General features: G+C 38.5%; 1 pseudogene across 1 annotated transcript in view; it reads right to left on the reverse strand.

Annotated features, from left to right (window-relative positions):
• The window catches only part of LOC307119969, a 504,637-nt pseudogene extending 493,852 nt beyond the window's left edge, over positions 1-10,785 (reverse strand). Inside the window, exons 1-6 of the transcript in view lie at positions 10,452-10,785; positions 10,115-10,209; positions 9,963-10,025; positions 9,511-9,883; positions 9,258-9,416; positions 8,994-9,109 (exon numbers count right to left, since the gene is read on the reverse strand). The product of the transcript in view is annotated as an uncharacterized misc_RNA (transcript). The remainder of the gene's footprint in view (positions 1-8,993; positions 9,110-9,257; positions 9,417-9,510; positions 9,884-9,962; positions 10,026-10,114; positions 10,210-10,451) is intronic.
• Positions 10,786-21,040: the final 10,255 nt, after the last annotated feature.

Here is a 21,040-nt window from a genome sequence, read left to right on the forward strand (position 1 = left end):
GCACTTTTAATTCTATCCATCAAGCTACCACAAACCATTTTCAATCATCATTTGCTGCCTGCCTTCTAAAATCTACTAACGTTACTGATGATGACTCGTGTGAATCCATTATTTGACTCGTTAATGCGGCGTCTGAACGAAGTCACGCACTTTCGTTCACTCTTCACGAGCCTAACTTACGATTTACAATGCAGAGACTGGAACTACAAATATACTAGTTATAAATACAGTAATCATTACTTTATTTAGGCAGAATAAGTTTGTTGTGTTTTTCAAGGCGCATTAATGTTAGCGGTCTCCCACTGATAGCCATGGCATTAGCTAGCTTTGTGGTTAGCGTCTATGATAAGTTATAATTTAGAAATATGTATACTTTTTCAAAATAACGGGCAGGGGAGAGATGATACGTCTCATGATGTCAAACATTGTCCGAGGTAAAATAAGTCAGTCAACTGTAACCTAGCGTAATTACCAGTTCTCTTGGCTTACATGTAACAGCAAAACTGGACTTGGCAGTTACAAATTGTGTCATGTTATTTGAGTTAAGAGAACTGATGGGGATGTTCTTTTAACTGTTATTCAATTCAAGCAATGTTTGTCTCGTTGCCAACTTACATGCACTTCGCGGATGATCTGTGTTGTGAATGCAGCGCTCAGAGCGCTGAAGCTCAGCATGACTCTGCTGGATCAGCTGGTGGTGTTGCCAGCCGGCATGTTGTAGAGTGCCCTCTGGTGGACAAACTATGAAACGCCAACACTCAATGTGTTTGAGAGGTGTTTCGTCCGTTTTTTTTAATTTTTTTAAAAATATTCATTTATCGGCCATCATAAATGCTGATACCGATAGTTTGGAAAAAGCCTAATATCGGCCGATAATATCGGCCCGCCGATATATCGGTCGGGCTCTACTTCACATCAGCGCATCGCATCTGCACTTAAATCGAGCTGCACAGTTGACACAGGATTTGCCACTTTGCACATTCGAGGCAGTGTCGCATCGTCACTAAAGTTTATAATTTGCATTTATTTTTAAGGCCAGTGTTCAAACCGCTCAGCACTCGCGCGCACGGTCTGAAGAGAGACACACACACACACACACACACACACACACACACACACACACACAGGCCATCTCACAAAAAGCTTGCGAGTACAAATTGCGCTGAAATGGTCAGATACACACAAATGTATGTACTAAATGACCGTCTTGACGAGTGTGCACGTAAACCCCGTCGTTACTCGCGAGTGAACGTTTGTGCAGCTGCATGTAACCTATCCGTGTTCACTCTTAAAGTGACAGCTGTCGAATAAACTGCTGCTGTCTCTGAGTTTCTCTTTGTCTTGTGGTGTTTGATGAACCTTTATGACACTCACTGCTTGAATGACTAACTTTTGCAACCTTAAGTGTAAGGATTAATCTAATTCAATTTATTCAGGGAAGACCAATATTAATTTACATTTGGTTTCTTATTAAATGTCTTTAGTATTTCTTACCTCAATACTAATGTTAGACCTACCTGAAAAAATGTTTTTAAAAACAAAAATGCACTGCATGATCAAATATTTAAGTGAGATAATAATATACATTTATTATATACATTTATTTGGGAAAGATGGCCTACAGTAGCCTTAAGTTATCTCATTTTCTAAAATAAACACTTGGTGGTTCTTCAAGATCTTGACTCAGTTAATTTAGAGTTAGTTTCATTTCTACAAATGGTGCAAACTCTGCAAGATTATAGATAAAAGATTGCCATTCTGTGATCGGCAGTGATCGGCAGATCATGATCTTGGTGATCGGTAATCGGTGATCGGCCCCAAAAATGCTGATCGGAGCATCTCTAGTTAAGAGCATGACTCAAACATGCCATTAATGGCCTTAATCAAGTCCTCTTGATTATTTTTATCTATTCCTCATCTCCCACACATGTGTGTTTTAGCAAGGCGGTCTGTGTTTTGCTAGTTGGTGAATGAAGATACTCAGGTTACGTGTCACTACTGCTTTATTCATTTATCCAATTATTTTTTCAGAGTAACAGTATCACTACCAGTTACAAAAGACACTGTAACAGTATGTCACAGGCAATTCTAGTTGCATTTTTCATCAATTCATTTCTCAAATTATCCCTTGACTATGTTCTGGCCCACCATCTAGTGGCAAATGTAATTTTTTTTTGCCCAATGCCAAAATTAGTTGCCTACCCCTAGCATATATGCTTGTCGCAAAGATAAAATCGAATGTAAATCGCATCCAAGGAAGGCACACAAATGAGACAGAGATAGTGACGAAATATAATTGGTCACTGTTCTTTTTTTATAAATATAGTATTTGTATTAAATCTATATTCATTGAGTTCAATCAAACCGAGAAGCGAAATCGAACCGATTTGAGAGCTTGCGAATCGAAATCGAATAGGAACATCTGAATCGATACCCAGCCCTAATATATAGCATTAGTTTCAGATGTTCATTTGATGTGCCAGTGCCACCCCTGTTTGAAGCTTGGCCACCCCTCTGGCCACTCCTGTTGTGCAAGCTGAAAAGCACTTGACAATGACAAAGAGTTGACGTTTAAATCACCACTCTCACACAAACAGTCTGCGCAAAGTGCGCTATTCTGAACAGCTTCCCCCCCAAAACCAGTTCGACGGTAACTTCACCCTGCAGCGGATTCTTACGATTTTATTGGTCATGTCAATCACAGTACTGAGCAAACACTGATTCCTAAACCACCTGTCACTGGTACCTTAACCAGTGAAATAAGCTGCAGGGCGGGGTTTCTGGTGAAGGGGTTCGCTTGCGCACTGAGGTTCTGTGTGACGACGGTATAAGCGAGCGGTAATATTTCAACTAAGTTCAGCACAAGCCGAGTGAGCAAGAGGATACGGTGATGATCAGGTTAGTAAAGTCAATGTTATTTACATAGGTTTTCCTACCTTTTCAGTGAAATTTGTTAAAGTTGAGGTACTGCGAATGTTTCCTTAGCAGAAACACGTTAGCTTACAATAGAGGGTATGCATCGTCGTTATTCGGGACTCTGGGACTGCTGCATGAATGGATTTTGATTTGGGAAACGCAAGTAAAAAAAAAAAAAACTGTTATCAGTTTAAACTAAAGGTTTTGGACTGAATATAGTGTTCCTTACAACTTAACAAAGATCCAGCGATCCATGGATATTGACATGCAGCCAGGAATCATGTTTTCCTGACGAGCCTGATTTCGATACATAAATATTGTTATGAATGGAAAATAAAAGTTTTATTCAAATTCTGAATATATCATAGGCCTATTAATATTTTGTTATATCGCCTAGATAGTGTGCAAAGAGCATTCCCTTTATAATCACTAAAAGCTGTCAGTCATTCAATGAACGTGATCTCAAGTTCTGTTATATTAATCAATCAATTTCTTACATGTCTACACTTGGAGTATAGACCTTATTCAGAGCAGCGCCATGACAGGTTTGAACATCTGGAAAATGGAAAATTGGAAAATTTCCAGGTTTGAAAGTGAGGCTATGAGGGTAAGACGTACCATTTCAATGGCATCCGCTGTAAAAGGCTGTATAAAGCTCCTAAATCACTTATCATTTTCCACAGCTTTTTTGTCTACTGAAACATTTTTGAAAGATATTTTTGCAGTGTTTCATAAGCAGAACAATCCAAAAATACATTAAATAACAGTACAACCCACTGAAGAGATGTATTTCTATCCCCACAGCCTCACTTTCATACTAATTTCTTTCATAAAGAAGGCGCTGCTGTGAATAAGGTCTATTAGGTCTATAAAGTATAAAGTGTTGCCTGTCAGTATCTAGAGATTTAATACTAACATATAGTTTTTTTTCTTTACAAGGAGACATTGGATTTAATGAATAGTTTAATTAATTAATTTACTTTATTTGATAATTAATTTAGCATTTTTTCATAGAAAATGGCTATAGTTTATTTTGTACAAACTTCTATGTTGTTTCAATTTTGTAACTTTTCTCTTTTTGTAATGATACTTTATCTGTTTTCTTAAGGCAACATTTTGGTTAGCAAAGGACAAAGCAGTAAGCATAAAAAGTTTGAGAATTTTGTTCATGTGTGAACGACTTGTTCATTTTGTTTAGGATTTTTTTTCTGACTTTAAGATTTTTGTCTTTTTCCCTAAAATTATCAACATACAGTACATATTTGACTTATTTTGTATGACATTGTAAATAAATTAATAATTTTAAATAATTTTTGTTCGTTTGTGATCTATATTTTCTGTAGAATTTGCTTTGGTACAGCATGTCATAGTCAGTAGTAATTTTTTTGGCCACCCCAATAAAATTACTGGGTCTTACCTGGCCACCCCGGAAAAAATGTTCTGGCTTTGCCCCTGCACAGCCGTGTCTTTGATGCCCAGATAGTCCATGATAGTGATTGTTCTGAACCTGAACGTGCGATTTTGCTCTTGTTAGTGAGAATACAACACACACGTGTGTTGCCGCAGCAGCCCAGCGAACAGCATGATAGGCTGACATGGACTTAGAACGCCGCTGTGTGCACATTATTAACTTTATAATAGGACCAGCGACCGTAATAGTAGTATACATAGTATTAAGGACTGTAATGTTATTAAACTTTTATTGAACGGTTGCAGTGCACATACTTGGAGACAATGTCCATCAAAGATCTTGACATTGACCTCGTCACTGTCAGCTGCAGGATCTGACTGTAACAACAATATAAAGAGAATTATTCAACTGATGCATAGTATTAAGGACTACAGCATTGATGTAGCAAACCCAAACATTCCAACATTACCATAGCAACCCCCAAAACATTCCAGCATTGCTTTAGCAAACCCAAACATTCCAGCATTACCGTAGCAACCCCCAAAACATTCAATCATTGCCCTAGCAAATACCAAGAACATTAAAATTCAAATGCATTGCATTCAAAATGTTCGCGTGTGAAACTAGACGCGGTAGATGCGATTTTGACGCTCTATTCACGTTTGGTGTGAACGCAGCATTATACCAAAATTGAAATAATAAGCCCCAGGCTGAGGTAAAAATGCAAATTGACACATGAACAGTAGAGGGCGCAGCTCTCCTGTGCTGCCATTCTGGATAATGGTAGAATAGGATGCAGGAGAAAAAAATTTTTACCAATAAAAACAAAAAATCTAGTAATTTTCATCATCAAAGGTCAGCAGCAAGACATTGGTAAATTAAATATAAAGGTAGATTAAATGCATAAAAATAGTTGTTTCATTTAACATTTAATTATTGGAGGTTTGCATAGTACTCTGATTTTGCATTTGACTGATTTTATTCATTTTGAGCAGTACAGAATCTTTATTGTTCAAGTGAGATAAATAAATGCTCACATTTAGTCTAGAACTACAATAACCCTCATGAACCATCATGTTCACACACACACACACACACACGCCTCAGCACTTATTTTTCCTCAACATGGGGGCAGGAGAGCTGTCAGTCAAATTAATGTGAAAAAGTAACTTGCGTTACTTTTTTGAAAAAGTAACTCGGATATTTTGTTGTAAATTTGAAAAGTAATGCGTAGTTACTTGGAAAAAGTAATATTATTACGTAACTCAAGTTACTTTTGATGTGTTACCCCCAACACTGCCCCTCTGGCTCCACCACTGTTCAGTGTTGAAGATCGGGCTCCTCCAGACTGGATTACTGTAACGCACTTCTTATCGGGATCCCTAACAAAAGCTTGCAGAGACTGCAGTATGTTCAGAATAGTGCTGCAAGGATCCTGTTTGAAGAGTTTGAAAATACGATCACATCACACCCATTCTCCATTCACTTCACTGGCTTCCTGTTTCCACCAGGATTGAATATAAGGTCTCCCTACCCACCAGTGCATCTATGGATGTAGTAAAGAAAATCGACTGCTTTTAAATTCTGTCATCATTTACTCACTCTCATGTCACTCCAAACCTGTTTGACTTTATTTCTTCCGTGAAACACAAAAGATATTTTGAAGAATGTTGGCAAGCAAACTATAGGCTACCATTGAATAATGTATGGATAAAAAAAAAAACTGACTATTAAAAAGTTCATAAAACATTTAAAGAGAAAAAAGCTTTGTCCTTAATTCATGGGATCCAGGCGTTTTCCAATTGACCTTGTCGTGTATTTACCTGCTCGCGGCTGTTTTCAGCTGATTCACCACAGAACCTGTAATGTTCCCAAATCACACGACTGTGTTGAATGCAGATTGTTTCAAAGCAGCTTTAAAGTGCTAACAGGAAAATGATGCAACAGAATTTGATTCGGCTGTACAGCCGCTCTGGAGAAAACACAATCCGTGTTTCCATTACCCTTCCAATTAAGCAAATAGAAGTTGCGAATTGAAAATATGCCCAATGGAAACGCGTCAATTTCGCGAAAACTCCCATATATCACAGAAAAGTTTTTATGCTCACATGAGGTGGTTTTTCAGGCAATTCGAAAAAAGGCAATTTTAGTTTTTTTGCATTTACAGGTCACCTGCTACAGTGACGCATTGCTGCCACATAAGGCCTACATATTTATTTCCACTCAATTATGTCATATTACTGAGATGTCAGTAATATAGTTGAATATTTAGTGTCCCCAAACTGAGCAAGCCAAAGGCGACAGTGGCAAGGAACCAAAACTCCATCAATGACAGAATGGAGAAAAAACCTTGGGAGAAACCAGGCTCAGTCGGGGTGCCTGTTCTCCTCTGGCCAATTAATATGATTATTATTCTGGAAACTTTACAGGTCAGAGGTCATATTAGATCAGAATATTTGTCCAGTTTGAGTCATCACGCCGGAGACGTGTTTGTTGAGGATATTGTGTCAATGTGCCGTCACAGAGAGTCTTTGTCTCATATTTATATCATGATATAGTTAATCAATATCACATGATTGACGAGCGCAATATCTGTGTCTGAGCGGGATAAGACCTTTTGCGACCTGCTGTGTGACTAAATTTAGCTAGAGGTCGCAGTGATGCCACCACCACATTGCTCAAATAATAAGCACTGCTATTTCTGTTGCACAAGACGGAAGTGAAATGAAACAACGCTACTCGTTTAAGCTGCGCAGCGCAGATCATTTATCAGCTCGGACATTAATAGGCAGCGGAGCGCGACCTCAGAACAGGTTTAAAAGCGGACTGGTCTCGATCACAAGGCTGGGATATCCAGTGAGAAGCTTTCAAATTCAGTGCATAATTCTCCGTTATAGACCATAGATATAAACCAAGAACTAGCGGCGATGAAAGCTGACTATGCCATGTTGATTCAACATGCTCAATCGGCCAAAAAACACCAGACGAGGTTCGATTAGTGCAGATGATGCGGATCAAGTCAAGTCAAGTCAACTTTATTTATATAGCGCTTTTAACAATGCAGATTGTTTCAAAGCAGCTTTACAGTGTTTAACAGGAAAATAATGCAACAGAATTTGATTCGGCCGTTCCGGAGAAAACGGTGATGTCATCAGCTTATTTAAATTATCATACAGTGACAGTGTTGGCTTTAGATCAGTAATTAAATCAGTAACTTAGTTTATATGGTTACTTTAGTTTAATAATTAGATTTATTTGGATATTTAGTTGAAAAATTTTGAAAAATGTAGTGTCCCCAACTGAGCACGCCAGAGGCAACAGTGGCAAGGAATCAAAACCCCATCAGGGGCATAATGGAGGAAAAAAAACCTTGGGAGAAACCAGGCTCAGTCGGGGTGCCAGTTCTCCTCTGACCAATTAACAAGCAGCGTATTATTATTCTGGCAACTTTACAAGTCAGAGGTCATAATAGATTAGAATATTCGAAAGATCCGAGGCAACACGCTGGAGACGGGTTTATTGAGATGCCGTGTCGATGAGGCAATTTCAGGGGGAGTCTGATTGACACGGTCTCTACAGACACTTCAGGGTCATGTGTTGGTCATGTCTGGGCGCAGGTCCACCATCTGATCTGGATCCGGCTGACTGCAGTAAACCTCGGGATAAAACAGAGAGACTAACATTAGCGTAGATGCCATTCTTCTGATGATGTAACGAGTACATCAGGTGTTATGGGAAGTGTTCCCGGTTCCGGCTGACCTAGTTAATGCAGCCTAACAATCATTTCATTGAAAAAGTGTTTTATGTGTATGCCACAGTAAAGAGATGTGTTTTTAGTCTAGATTTAAACTGACAGAGTGTGTCTGCTTCCCGAACAATGTTAGGAAGACTGTTCCAGAGTTTCGGAGCTAAAGAGGAAAAGGATCGACCGCCTGCAGTTCATTTCGATATTTTAGGTATTATTAACTGGCCAGAGTTTAGAGACCACAGTAGACGTGATGGAGTATAATATGTTAAGAGCTCGCTCAAGTATTGGGGAGCTAAACCATTTAGTGCTTTGTAAGTAATAAGTAAGATTTTAAAATGTATGCAATGTTTAATAGGCAGCCAGTGCAGTGTTGACAGAACTGGGCTAATATGGTCATACTTCCTGGTTCTAGTAAGAACTCGAGCTGCTGCATTTTGGACCAGCTGGAGTTTATTTATTAAGCGAGCAGGGCAACCACCCAGTAGAGCATTACAATAATCTAGCCTTGAGGTCATGAACGCATGAACTAACTGTTCAGCATTTTGCATTGAGAGCATGTGCTGTAATTTAGACATATTTTTAAGATGGTAGAATGCAGTTTTAAAGATGCCTGAAATGTGGCTTTCAAATGAAAGATTGGTATCAAAGAGCACACCCAGGTTCCTCACTGACCACGAGGACTTGACAGAGCAGCCATCAAGTGTTAGATAGTATTCTAGGTTACTACTTGTAGGATCATGCCACAAATACTAAGCTGAATTACGCTCAACTTTGGCCGACCGTCGATTTGGTGTGCCAGGGCCCTTAAATTAAGCTGAAGGGCCCTGACTGTCTGCTGAATGAATTGAGCTGTTTATCCTCACCACAGCCGATTTGAAGCATAGTCTGCCTTACATCTCAAGTCATACTACCTTACACCTGAGTTACTCCAGACATTTGTTCCTGCTGAAACCAGTCATGCTGTAGGATCTGCTCCATAGTCGCTCTCTCGGCTGGTTCATGAGCCAGACACCGTGAGATCAAATCCTGGAATTCTGTAAGGTTTCACAAGAGCGCTGGTTATTCACGTATGCACTGAATGTCCAGAAACGAACGTTGTCATGTATCGGTTCTGAAATATGTAGCATGTGTTATGTACAGGATTGTGCTGATACTCAATGTGTTTTTGGTAAGTTCTCTAACCTGCGGATACTCTGGAGTCAAACCTCAGACGGCCATGTTCATTTCTTAAGGGCTGACATCTGCACACCGTTCTGTACATCATAATGCCCAGAGACCAGACTGTTGTCGGCTCCGCCTCATATTCAAAGTCCGCAAAGTATTCAGGTGGGCAGGCAAATCCTGTTCATTAAAAAGAGATATTCAAGTTAAGCAAATATCCATTTCCACAAATCACATCTCATTAGGGCTATGGTAACACAAAAGGCCAACTCACCTATAAATTGACCCTTATAGACACTTTTGACGATTTCTCCGCAGCCAAAGTCTATCAGTTGGACTTGGTTCGTCTCTGTGTTGATCACAAAGTTGTCTAACTTGATGTCACGGTGGAAGACGCCTCTGTCAAGACAGTGCTTGGCTCCGAGCACCGCTTGGTACAGCAGAGTACGTGCCTGCGATTCACTCAGCGTTTCTCTCAAGACGAATCTGAACAAGTCTCTGCAGGGTTGTGAATACTCCAGGATGAGGATGAACCGATCTTCCTCTTCAAACCAGTCCAGCATGTGCAGGATGTAGGGGCTTAGCGGAGGCCGATTCAGCAGCAGGTTCAGAGCCACTTCTGCAAACAGTGGCTCGGAAACCCCAGGCTGGAGAAAAGAGGTCAACAAACCATTAGCTGACTTATCATTTAAGATATATTAAATATATGCATTATGTGCAACTTACAACATCGATATAGCGGTCTGAATACCGTCCTGTTTCACGCTTAGTGACGAATTTGATGGCGACCTGTAAAAGAAAAAGAAGTTATTAAGTGCACTTGATGAAAGCACTGATCTATACGGTTCAGTTGATGAACACAGCAAGAGTGATTGTACCTGCTGGCCATCAGATTTACGGATGCCTTTGCGCACAGTGCCAAAGTATCCTTGTCCAATATCCTCTTCCACTTCATAAAGTTCGGAAAATGGAACTGCAAAAATGCAAACATGTTAATATATGAGATTCATAGACCTGGAGTCTAAATATGCAGGATAATCAGTTTCTTTACAATCATATTTCTTTTTACAGGGAATCAGGAAAATAATGGATTCATCAGCATGACACATTATATTGGGAATGCCGGATGAAGGATTAGACATACGGCATGAGTTTAAATACACAGGCCTACTAAGAAAAACTAGACTAGAACTAGACAAGAGGTGAAATACTCACAGGTAGATGGTCCCGGGAAAGAGACGGTTCTTGGATCTTCACTTCGCTCTGAATCGGCACCTGGAGATTCTGGAAATGCTAAAGGAGCTGGAAGAAGATCAGTCAGATCCAGCAAAGCCGGTGGCTCAAAGAAGGATGGATCCAGCTGAAGATCAGTCGTATCCTGTGAAGCCGGTGGCTCAGGTACAGATGGACCCGGCTGAAGATCGGCTGAATCCGTGTCGGGCTGTGGATGAAGTGGAGCCGTCTTCTTGCGCTTTATGAGTTGCACTGCCGCACTTTTTACAGTCCGACACATTTTTCTGAAGAATGTACAGCTGTCTTTCTTCCTCATTTTTGTTTGCTTTTCTAAAAACCCCAAAACAGAAACAGAACAGTTAGAATTTGTCTCCAGATATTATAAATCAAATACTGAGGCTAGATCCCAAGACACAAAAGAACAGGAATAAAATGACAGTAGACCCACCTTCAGCTGGATTTGCGTCACAGTTTGTGGGCTTGACGCTGGACGGGCCCGGCTTTGGATCAGTTTTATCCTGTTGAGCTGCTGACCTGAGGTGGGACGGGCCCGGCTGTGGATCAGCTGGATCTGTGTCAGACGGTGGCTGTAAAGGGACTTCTTCTTTCCCTCGACTTTTTATAGCCAGCCATGAGTTTCTGAAGAATTTAGAAAGGCGACTCTTCTTGCTTTTCGATTGTTTTTCTAAAATAATAATATAAAAGGATTTCTAGTTACTACATTGACTTTAATTAATTAAACATTTGACATTCAACACGAATGCCACAGCAAAAGTAACTTCATAGAATGAACATCTAATTAAATTAAAAGATAAATGTGACCCGTGCTGGCAAAATGAGCACATTTTTAAAAATTTGATTTTCTTAATTTCACATTCTCTATTAAAAAAAATCTACTCTTATTGAATTGCTATTTGGAGCATTGGGGTCTCTAGACGAGGGCTTAATTAACTCATTTTTGTTAAAACCTCAAAATTGATCAATATTACAATATTTTTCACTTAGCCTTAAAATGAGTGCACATCCAGACTCATTTTGCCAGCACGGGTCACAAACAATATTTAATTTGTAATTATAAACATATACACACATACAGTAGTGGCCAAAAGTGATGCTGTGCTTGGAGAGTGTAAATTGTTTTGTTTTAACGCAAAGAAACGGCTAATGAATTATTAACTGCTTATACTGTAGTTAATGTATATTTAATTTCCTGTCAGCTTTTTTGCATAGTGAAATAAAACCTATATATTAAGCTGTAGTTTGTCAGCTTGTCAATTAAATACTTTGACCAAGTTTGGTGTTTTCCTCTTCCCAATGTAACATGATCCTGATATGACTCTATATTTTCCTGTGTTTAAAAACCTTATGTGTGAAAATATGAATCTGAGCTATATTCACCTGTTGAGCTGTTCTCCATAGCTGCTACAGTAGGAGACAGTGCTCTAGTGTTCATGGTGAAAGCAGATGTCCAGAGTTTGGCTGCTGATCGTGTGAAAGTCTTTTATACTGGCACAGCTCAGAATTTAAGCTCTGAACCTACGGAATGTAAGATAAAGCTTGACATTAAAGTAGCTTGAGACATCTTCTCTAGACAAATATTGCTGTTCTCTATGAAATCCTTCGTTCTCGCTGGCAGTTCTCTCATGAGCTTGTTCACACTGAAGCAAAAGCACTGATGTTCACTCCAAGTGTAGATCGTGTCAAGCACACTGTGATGTCATAGAATGTTAGCCTCGGAATGTAGAATGTTGCTCTCTGATATTTGGGTTTAAAAAATGCTTATTCATAAACAAGTGACATTCCTTGTTTATATGGCAAGCCGTTTTAGCTTAAATTGTTCCAGCTTTACGCGTCGTAATTGCATTTTTACTAGAATTAGAGAGCTCTACAAATACATTTTTACTAGTCATATGTCTCCATTGACTTCCATTCATTTTTAATTACAGAGCTCTACAATTCAATTGTTACTAGTAAAAATGCAATAACAGAGCACTCTATTTGAAATAGTTACTAGTAAGCATTCAATTGTAGAGCTCTTTAAATATTATCTTTCAAAATATTGCTATATAGCTATCCAAGTTGTCTAATGGGGCTTTTATTTTGAAGTGTAGGATTTGCTGAGGGAAATGTGTGTAAACGCAAATCTGGGGTCCGTTCTTCATCGCTAACTCAGTTAGCCGGATTTGATTGTTGACGATTTGGCATGATCTTGGATTGTTTGGTTCTTCGAAGCTCATCCTGGACTTGCTGTCATAGTAACAGGTCCGTGAGCTTAAACCTGCTCGCGAGCAGTTTATTTCATGTAAACAGGATTAGATTGCATCTAAAATCTGTCCCAGCCACTGCTACTTTATTACTAGAGTTCATTACTGAACCAGGGGCAATAATAATAATTTTAAATAATAAAATATACAAATTTTATATTGTATATGTATATGAGAATGTATGTAATATTATAATGTTGTGTATAATACTATAGACAGCCACTTGATTGAGCGATTTATTTGTGATGGAATAATTACTTTATAATTTTATTGGAGGTTTACACACATGTTGTACAGTTAATCTGAGCCGTGCATTAATTTAAGTGATGACGGATATTATGGGATGGCTTGATGCAGCACAGGAGATGCAGAGAATTTGATCTTGACCCTTAAAGGGGTCATATAATGCATTTTTTTTTACAAGTTAATATGATTCTTTAGTGTCTAAATGAAAAGTTTGTAGTATACTTTAATTAAAAATTCTCATTAGTATTGTAAGAAAACACTCATTTTACCTGGTCAAAAACAGCTCTGTTTTCAGCAAGCCATTGTATACGTAGATTCCTCATTCGAGCGATCCACGCCATGATCCACGCAGGCACTAATGATGATTCTATGTATATATATCTATGACCCGGCCGGAATTTTGAATTTACTCACAGGAAGTGATGGCAGTCTGCAGAGCTCAAGCGTTCGTCTGATATGAGGTGATATATTTGCATAAATACCGTTGGGTTTCTCTCAGAAACCGATCGTTTCGTGTCTTAAGACATCAATGTGTTGTCACGAGCCGCGGGGTTTAATTTGAAGTTGTCTGTCCATGTTTTTTTTACTCTAATAGAATTAGACCCCATTGACAAGCATTATATGAGTGACACACAGCAACGGTTGGAGTTAAAAATCTTCATTTGTGTTCTACTGAAGAAACGAAGACACCTACATCTTGGATGCCTTAGGGGTAAGCAGAAAAACATCACATTTTCGTTTTTGGGTGAACTATCCCTTTAATGCAAATGCAATCTTATTAGTAAATGTTACCAAAAATTCTATTGCCTAAAAAAATAAAAATAATATACCTAAATAATGCAAACAAGTTATTGAACAGTATTACTCAGGCTGCATAATAAAGAATCAGAATGCAAGTGCCGTGCATTAAATAGCCTCCGTGCGGACAATAAGGAAATGGTTTTAATCAAACCGTATTGTTGATGGAAATGATACGAGAACAATAAAAGTGCTAGTTATTAAAAATAAGGCTTCTGTGTTTTTGAATAAAATATGTTTAATATTACAGTAATAGTAAACATCTTTAATATTAGTGTAGTCTATTAGGAATAATGTTGCTATTTGAGAGCGCGCGCTGAAGCTGGAGAGAATGAACGAACAACCGTGAACTGAAGCGTTTAGAAGGTTAATTAACAACTAAACGCATCATATATGAGAACAATCAGATATTTATACAAAATAAATATAATATTACAACTTATATTAGCACAAAATCACGCATTGGTGAAGGCCTATAACTCCTGTGGATGCTCTTCCCCTGTTTGAGAGCGCGCGTTGAAACTGAAGATGTCCACCGGTACAGTGAAGCACTGCGGGTTATTGACTTAACGAAACGCATCCTATATGACATTAATCAGATGTTTATACTACAAAAACGTAATATTATGACTAGGGATGCACCGAATCCAGATTTTTGGGGTTCGGCCGAATACCGAATCCACTGGTTAAGATTCGGCCGAATCCGAAACCGAATACCGAATCCTACTCCCGTCCGCAGTCCATTATCACAGTAAACACATTAATGAAGTTAACAACGTCCACAGCAGTGTGCTATTGACCAGTTTTGGTCAAGTTTACTAAAGGAAACATTGTCGTGTATGTTCTTCTCGCCGCTATTTCATGATGGTTTATAGAAAAATTACCCCGAGTCGTCCTCTGTCGTTTCAAAGAACAACCCAACGGAGAGCAGTAGACGCGCGCTAGGGTTGTGCCGACATCAAGATGGAGCGCCACCATCGTGATGCCACGCCCCTGTTGCGAGTCTGCGACACACACTAATCCACTTCTATAGTATTAGTTAAACTATAAACTTAGCAGGAATTGCTCTGTAAATTAAATTGAGAATGTAACTAATGCATATGCGATTTTAAATACTGTAGTCTATGCCAGATAGCCTATATAGCCTACACTTTGAAATCATTTGAGGCTGAAACATCCATAAGCATGCGTGTTTATTTTAGCACTTCCGTCAGTGAAACAACACAGCCTATAAAACAAAAACGATTTTCAGTAAATAATGGTTACCTCAAGAATATATGAAAATTAAATATTAGTTAGAAAAATATTTGATTCATACTATTTCCCCGCAAAGATGCGTCATATAGCCTACCGCTCTGCGCTTTGAGAGGAATGGGACACTGAATATAGCCTACACCTTCTCGAATATCTTCGTCTTCATATGTTCTACTGATGTTGCAAAGCAACACTTGTTCTGAGGAAGGTCTGAAGAGCGGATTTTATCTTCCACAGGGTCAAGACATTTAGGCAATGTGATTATTCACTGCCAGAGAAAACGAAACTAAAATCACCGGCGTGTGTGTGAAATGCGCTATTCAAATAAACCAAACTTGACGTGCCTTAACAAGTTTAATAACAAGAACAAACTGTGTTAAATAAAATTTGAAGTAAAAAGGTATTCGTCCTACAGTGTTTTTTATACTTTCCCACAGTAAAGGATGTGAATAGTTATAATAGACTTAATTATAAGCAAACGAAAGGAAGAAACGTTTATAATCCCCTGCGAATGGGTGCGACGCGAGTGAAGAGTTGGGAAAAGAAACGAGATGTCCATGTCCATTGGGATAAAATGGACTAGGCCTATTGTTAAAATTCACGGAAAATCGAGTGACCATATCCAGATAGCAAAACCGAATGAAAAAGAGCTCTCTGACCATTATTTCCTTTCTAGGCTAAACAAAGCTTTGTGCTTCACTCCTGTGGTTATATTCACGTGAAACAGCATTCACATACAAAACACTGGGTTAGTAAAATAACGAAGTTATTTTTTTTTTTAAAGTAGAAAATAGTATTTATGTAAAGAGATATAGCCTATTAAAATAAAAAGAGCTCAACTCTTAAGTGGAAGGAACCTATTTTTTCCCCCTCACGTGCAACCTAGCGGATGAATCATTATTTGGGTTAATAAAAATAACGAAATTATGGTTTTAAGGGAATAGTGTGCTATATACGTAAAGATATATAGTATATTATCTACCTATTTACCTAATTCCGGTTCTTCAAAGCTAACGGATTCAGTGTATTTTCGTTTTGTCATCTTAATTTGGTAATTATTTAAGTATATATATTTTATTAATTTTATTTATATTTTATCTGATCTATAGATCTATAGGCTGTTTGCACGGTAAAATAAAACACTTTTTGGCTGCTGTCTGTAGATTCCTTCATGCACAACTCGTATTCTCTCGCGTAGCTCAACTTGAATCGCCTTCTTTTGACTTAAAGTATACTGCCACATTTTCTGTTCATGAGTTCCATTTTCACTTTCAACAGCGGCGTCATTAAGTTCGACCAGCGGGGCGCACATAGTGCAAGCCTAGGGTTCGGGTTCGGTGGAAATAAATTCTGAGGTTCGGCAGAAACCGAACCCAGTCAAAAAGCCCAATATTCGGCCGAATCCGAACCCGAACCCTGGATTCGGTGCATCCCTAATTATGACTTACATGTGCTTAAAATGACGCGAATACACAAGCAAACTTGACTGTGCTGGTCAGAATGCGTTGTGGACGCTTCCCACAACAGCGCACTGAAACACAACAACTAAACCCAGAGAATTCACAACGTTTATAACAAAAATATTCTCATTACAGTGTTATGTACAGGACAGTCCCAGTAGTTATTAATACTGTGCATTTCTGTTTGAAATGCGCGCGCTGAAGCTAAAGACCGGTACAATGAAGTGCTTTACTGCATCGTTAGTTAACTCAACCAAACGCATCCTATATGAGATTATATACACAGAATAATAAATATAATATTACAACTTACAATGGCACAAAAGGCTGTGAATGCACAAGCGAACTTGACTGTGCTTGTCATGAAGGTGTAACACCGTGGGCGCATTCTTCCCTCAACAAACGCGCTGAAACACAACGTTCTTTTACAGCCGTATTCTCATTATCATTTTATGTAGATAATATTAAATATAGATAGTAGATATATATTTAAAAACTGATTCGTAATCCTTAATGGTTTTGAGTAGTTTTGTTGTTTTGAATTGTAAACTTAAATTGCCCATGATAAAATTGCACACTGGGCATTGTTCAAGCTGGGCAAACAATTGTTCATTGTTTGTGGTGAAAACACTTTAAATAATTAATTGATGGTTTCTATTGTTTCATGGTTGCCTTGTGTATTAATTTCCATGTGTTTCTGTGCAATTTTTCTACTTAGAGAAAAGGAAAAGGGACTGTGACTTTCTTGATGCACTGAGGGACATGGAGGATGCTAACCGGGCCGTCCTGCAGCATGGACAAGAACAGCGTGACCAATATATGCAGCTGTTACTTGAGAGCCAGGCCGAGGAGAGATGAGGAGGCAAGAGTTGGCATTCCACCAGTCAGAAGCGGAAGAAAGCAGACGGCAGCAGAGGGACTTTCAGACCGGGTTTCTGTCTGTTCTTGGACAGTTTGTCCAGTCGTTCAAGAAGTAGCCACAATGACCAGCCGCTTGAATGAAGCATTTGCACTACCACATTTGTACTTCATATATTGCACAGCTTTTTTTTTTTTTTTTTTTTTTTTGATTCAAGATTCAAGAGATTCAAGAGTTTTATTTGTCACATACACAGTTATATACACAATATACAACTGGCAGTGAAATGTAAACAGGTCCGCTCCATGGACAGTGCAAATAACAGTTACAAGAACACAAGGGAAATTAAAATAGAAATAGAATAAAATTAGAATAAAAAGTATTAACATAAGTAGAGTTATAAATAAATCAAGTAAGATAAAAATAGGAAATAAGATAAAAATAAAAAAATAAAATAAAAATATAAAATATAAAGTATAAAGTAAGTGGATATGATAAGTGAGATAAACTGTAGACTTAAAAATAAGTGGTTAACATAAAATATATATATATATTTATATATAGAGAAGTATGATGTGCATGCAATAGGTATAATTGCAAATCGGAGTATAATGTGCAAACAGGAGTATGATGTGCAAACAGGTTTATTACAGGTTGTTACACAGTAACAATAGGAACGTAAAGTGCAGTGCAATGGCAGTATGTGAATGTTAATGTATAAACTGGATGTTTATGCGTGTGCGGGGTGAAGTGAAGTCACGTGACTGAGTTCAGGAGTCTGATGGCCTGGGGGAAGAAACTCCTCCTGAGTCTTTCAGTCTTTGCCATCAGGCTACGGAAGCGCTTACCAGATGGCAGCAGGGTGAAGTGAGAGATTGCAGGGTGATTTATGTCTCTGATGATTTTGGTAGCTCTACCTCTGCAGCGTTTGGTGTAGATGTCCTGCAGAGACGGGAGAGCTGAGCCTGAGATGCGCTCGGATAAGCGCACCACTCTTTGCAGGGCTTTGCAGTCGTGACTGGTGCTGTTCCCGTACCACGCTGTGATGCACTGAGTCAGGACACTTTCTATCGCCCCTCGATAGAAGGTTTTCAGGATGGCTGGTGAAACCCTGAATTTCCTCAGCTGGCGCAGGTGGTACAGTCTTTGCCTGGCTTTTTTCACCTGTGTCTGGATGTGTGTAGTCCAGGTCAGATCCTCGGAGATGTTCACACCCAGGTATTTGAAGCTGCTCACTCTCTCTACCGGTGTCCCGCTGATCATAAGAGGGGAGTATGACCGATGCTGTCTCTTCCTGAAGTCCACAATCAGTTCTTTGGTCTTGTTAACATTCAGAGAGAGACAGTTGTCCTGGCACCATGATGTCAGTTCCAGCTCTTGGACAGGTTACTGGAAAATACACTTTTTTTTAATATATATATATATATATATATATATATATATATATATATATATATATATATATATATATATATATATATATATATATATATATATATATATATATATATATATTGTTGTTTTCACATTTTATATTTTCATTTTATTGTTCTAATAATTTATTTGTCTTTGCGCACTTTTATTTAATTTATTTTCATTTTGTAAGAGCTAATCTGTTTAAAATAAAGTCAAATGTGTAAAATGTCACTGTGTCTTTTCATTTCCATGGTAATTTTAGCACTGACGGTAAAGTTTGAAGTGCCGGTTAGAAGTTAACCTTCAACACAAGCTATATTGTAAAGATGTAAACAACATGTAGAGACAAATACTGCTTGTTACCACATTCTAATTATATTAATATAGTGTAGGAAGCAAATAAAAGGGCTGCTGCTCGCAAGTCTTTCTAAATATGCACATAAACATATCTAGAAAACCCAAATATTATATTTTTTAAATGTATAACTATGTGAATGTAGTATAATAACTTATAACCACAACTTAAGTGAAGCCATAAGTGTGGTCCTGCTTCATTTCAAATTTGAGGAAGAAATCTCTAAAATTGTGCATTTAATGAAGCATATTGTAATACTAGTCATGTAATTTTATTTTTTATTTTTTGAATGCTAAGAGATGTTATTGTGATAAGCATCTTATCTATAAAATAATTGCAGTCTAGTACCTAATCTTTCAACCGCTTAATTCAGTCTATTGTTTTCATTAAATTAACTTTTCACACATCTGTCATGACTGAAACCTCATTATCCTTTTATAGAAAATCTTTTGTTTTGGAATTGAGCTATTACAACACATTCAGATTCTGGATTGCCCATCATCCCATTTTGCATTAAAATGGTCAAACCAGGTGAAAGTGCACGTTTAAATAAGCAGTGTTGGTAATGTGTTTAACAACCTGATAAGTCACTTATGACGTTTTATATTTATGGCAAAGCCTTGTAAAAAGAACAATGCTAAAAAATACAACTTGGCTTTAGCTTCCTTATATACAAATGTGTAATATTTATGTATTTTTATACATTTCTATCATATAAACAGTCAGTCTACAATTCTGAGTCTGATACCTTGGTTATGTGTGTTGTCACAAGGACACATTAGCAGCAATCATTTTTAAAAGGATGTAATTCATGCTCTCTCTGCCCAAATGGGGGGTGACTGTTAACAGAATAATGTAAAACCAAAGCGTGATGCAGCAGTAAACTTTTTTTTATTAAAATCAAAAAGGTACACTTTAAACAATGTACAACAGGTGTATACAGCATAGAAAATGTCCATTGCAGCCTCTAAAGGTTATTTTTCCCATTAAAAAAACAAACAAAACAAAAAGCACTCATCTCTATTCTTGTGCCACTGAAGTTTACTACATTGTAGTCAAAAACTTCATTAGACCTGTACGTGCGTCGAGACCCTCAGCTTCTACAGTGGATGAAGGAGCTCCGTCAGGCTGGTTTAAAGTACTCGTAACCCATTCTTCTCTGAACTCGTCACCATTCATTTCGCAGAGGTTATGCAGAACACAACATGCTATCACCAGGGACTTGACCTTGGGTGTACTGCAGTCATTTCGTTTTAGCAATGCCCTCCATCTGCCCTTCAGTCTGCCAAAAGCATTCTCAACCACCACCCTGGCTCTGCTTGTTTTCTGATTGTACACAAGTTGTTGGGGTGTCAGTCGTCCGTTGTCAGTGAAAGGTTTCATCAGCCAGCTCTTCAAAGGATAGGCTGTGTCACCAAGGACATAGTACCCCATATCATGTCCACAAATGTTCTGTGTTACATCTGGTAGTAACAAACCCCTGTCCACAAGGTCCCACAAGCCTGACAAACGCAGCACTCTGGCATCATGCAGGCTAGAGGGCTGCATTGGGATTGTAAATCTCGCGGGAGCGGGTGGTTTGAATTTTGTTGCGGGCGGGAATGGGCGGCTAAAAAAAACACCGCGGGAATCGGCGGGATAGGGAGGTTGCCTAACGACATGATGGAGAAGATGTCAATAGATGATGTAGAGCCTCAAGAACCTCAAACGAGGTATTTACAGCACAAAAGCTAAACAAGGAAAGTCTGACATTTGGAGAAGTTTCTCAATTGTTTTGGTAAGCAAAATCATGCGGTATAACGTTATATGTATCCACATATTGCGCAGCTGGCAAATACATAGCTACTTGATCATACCTCACCAAAAACGCTCAGCACTCCCTGCAGGTCAAGTTGACTGTTTGGTGTTTTTGACAAACA

This window comes from Gobio gobio (assembly GCF_949357685.1).
Source record: "Gobio gobio genome assembly, chromosome: 1".
NCBI lineage: Eukaryota > Metazoa > Chordata > Actinopteri > Cypriniformes > Gobionidae > Gobio > Gobio gobio.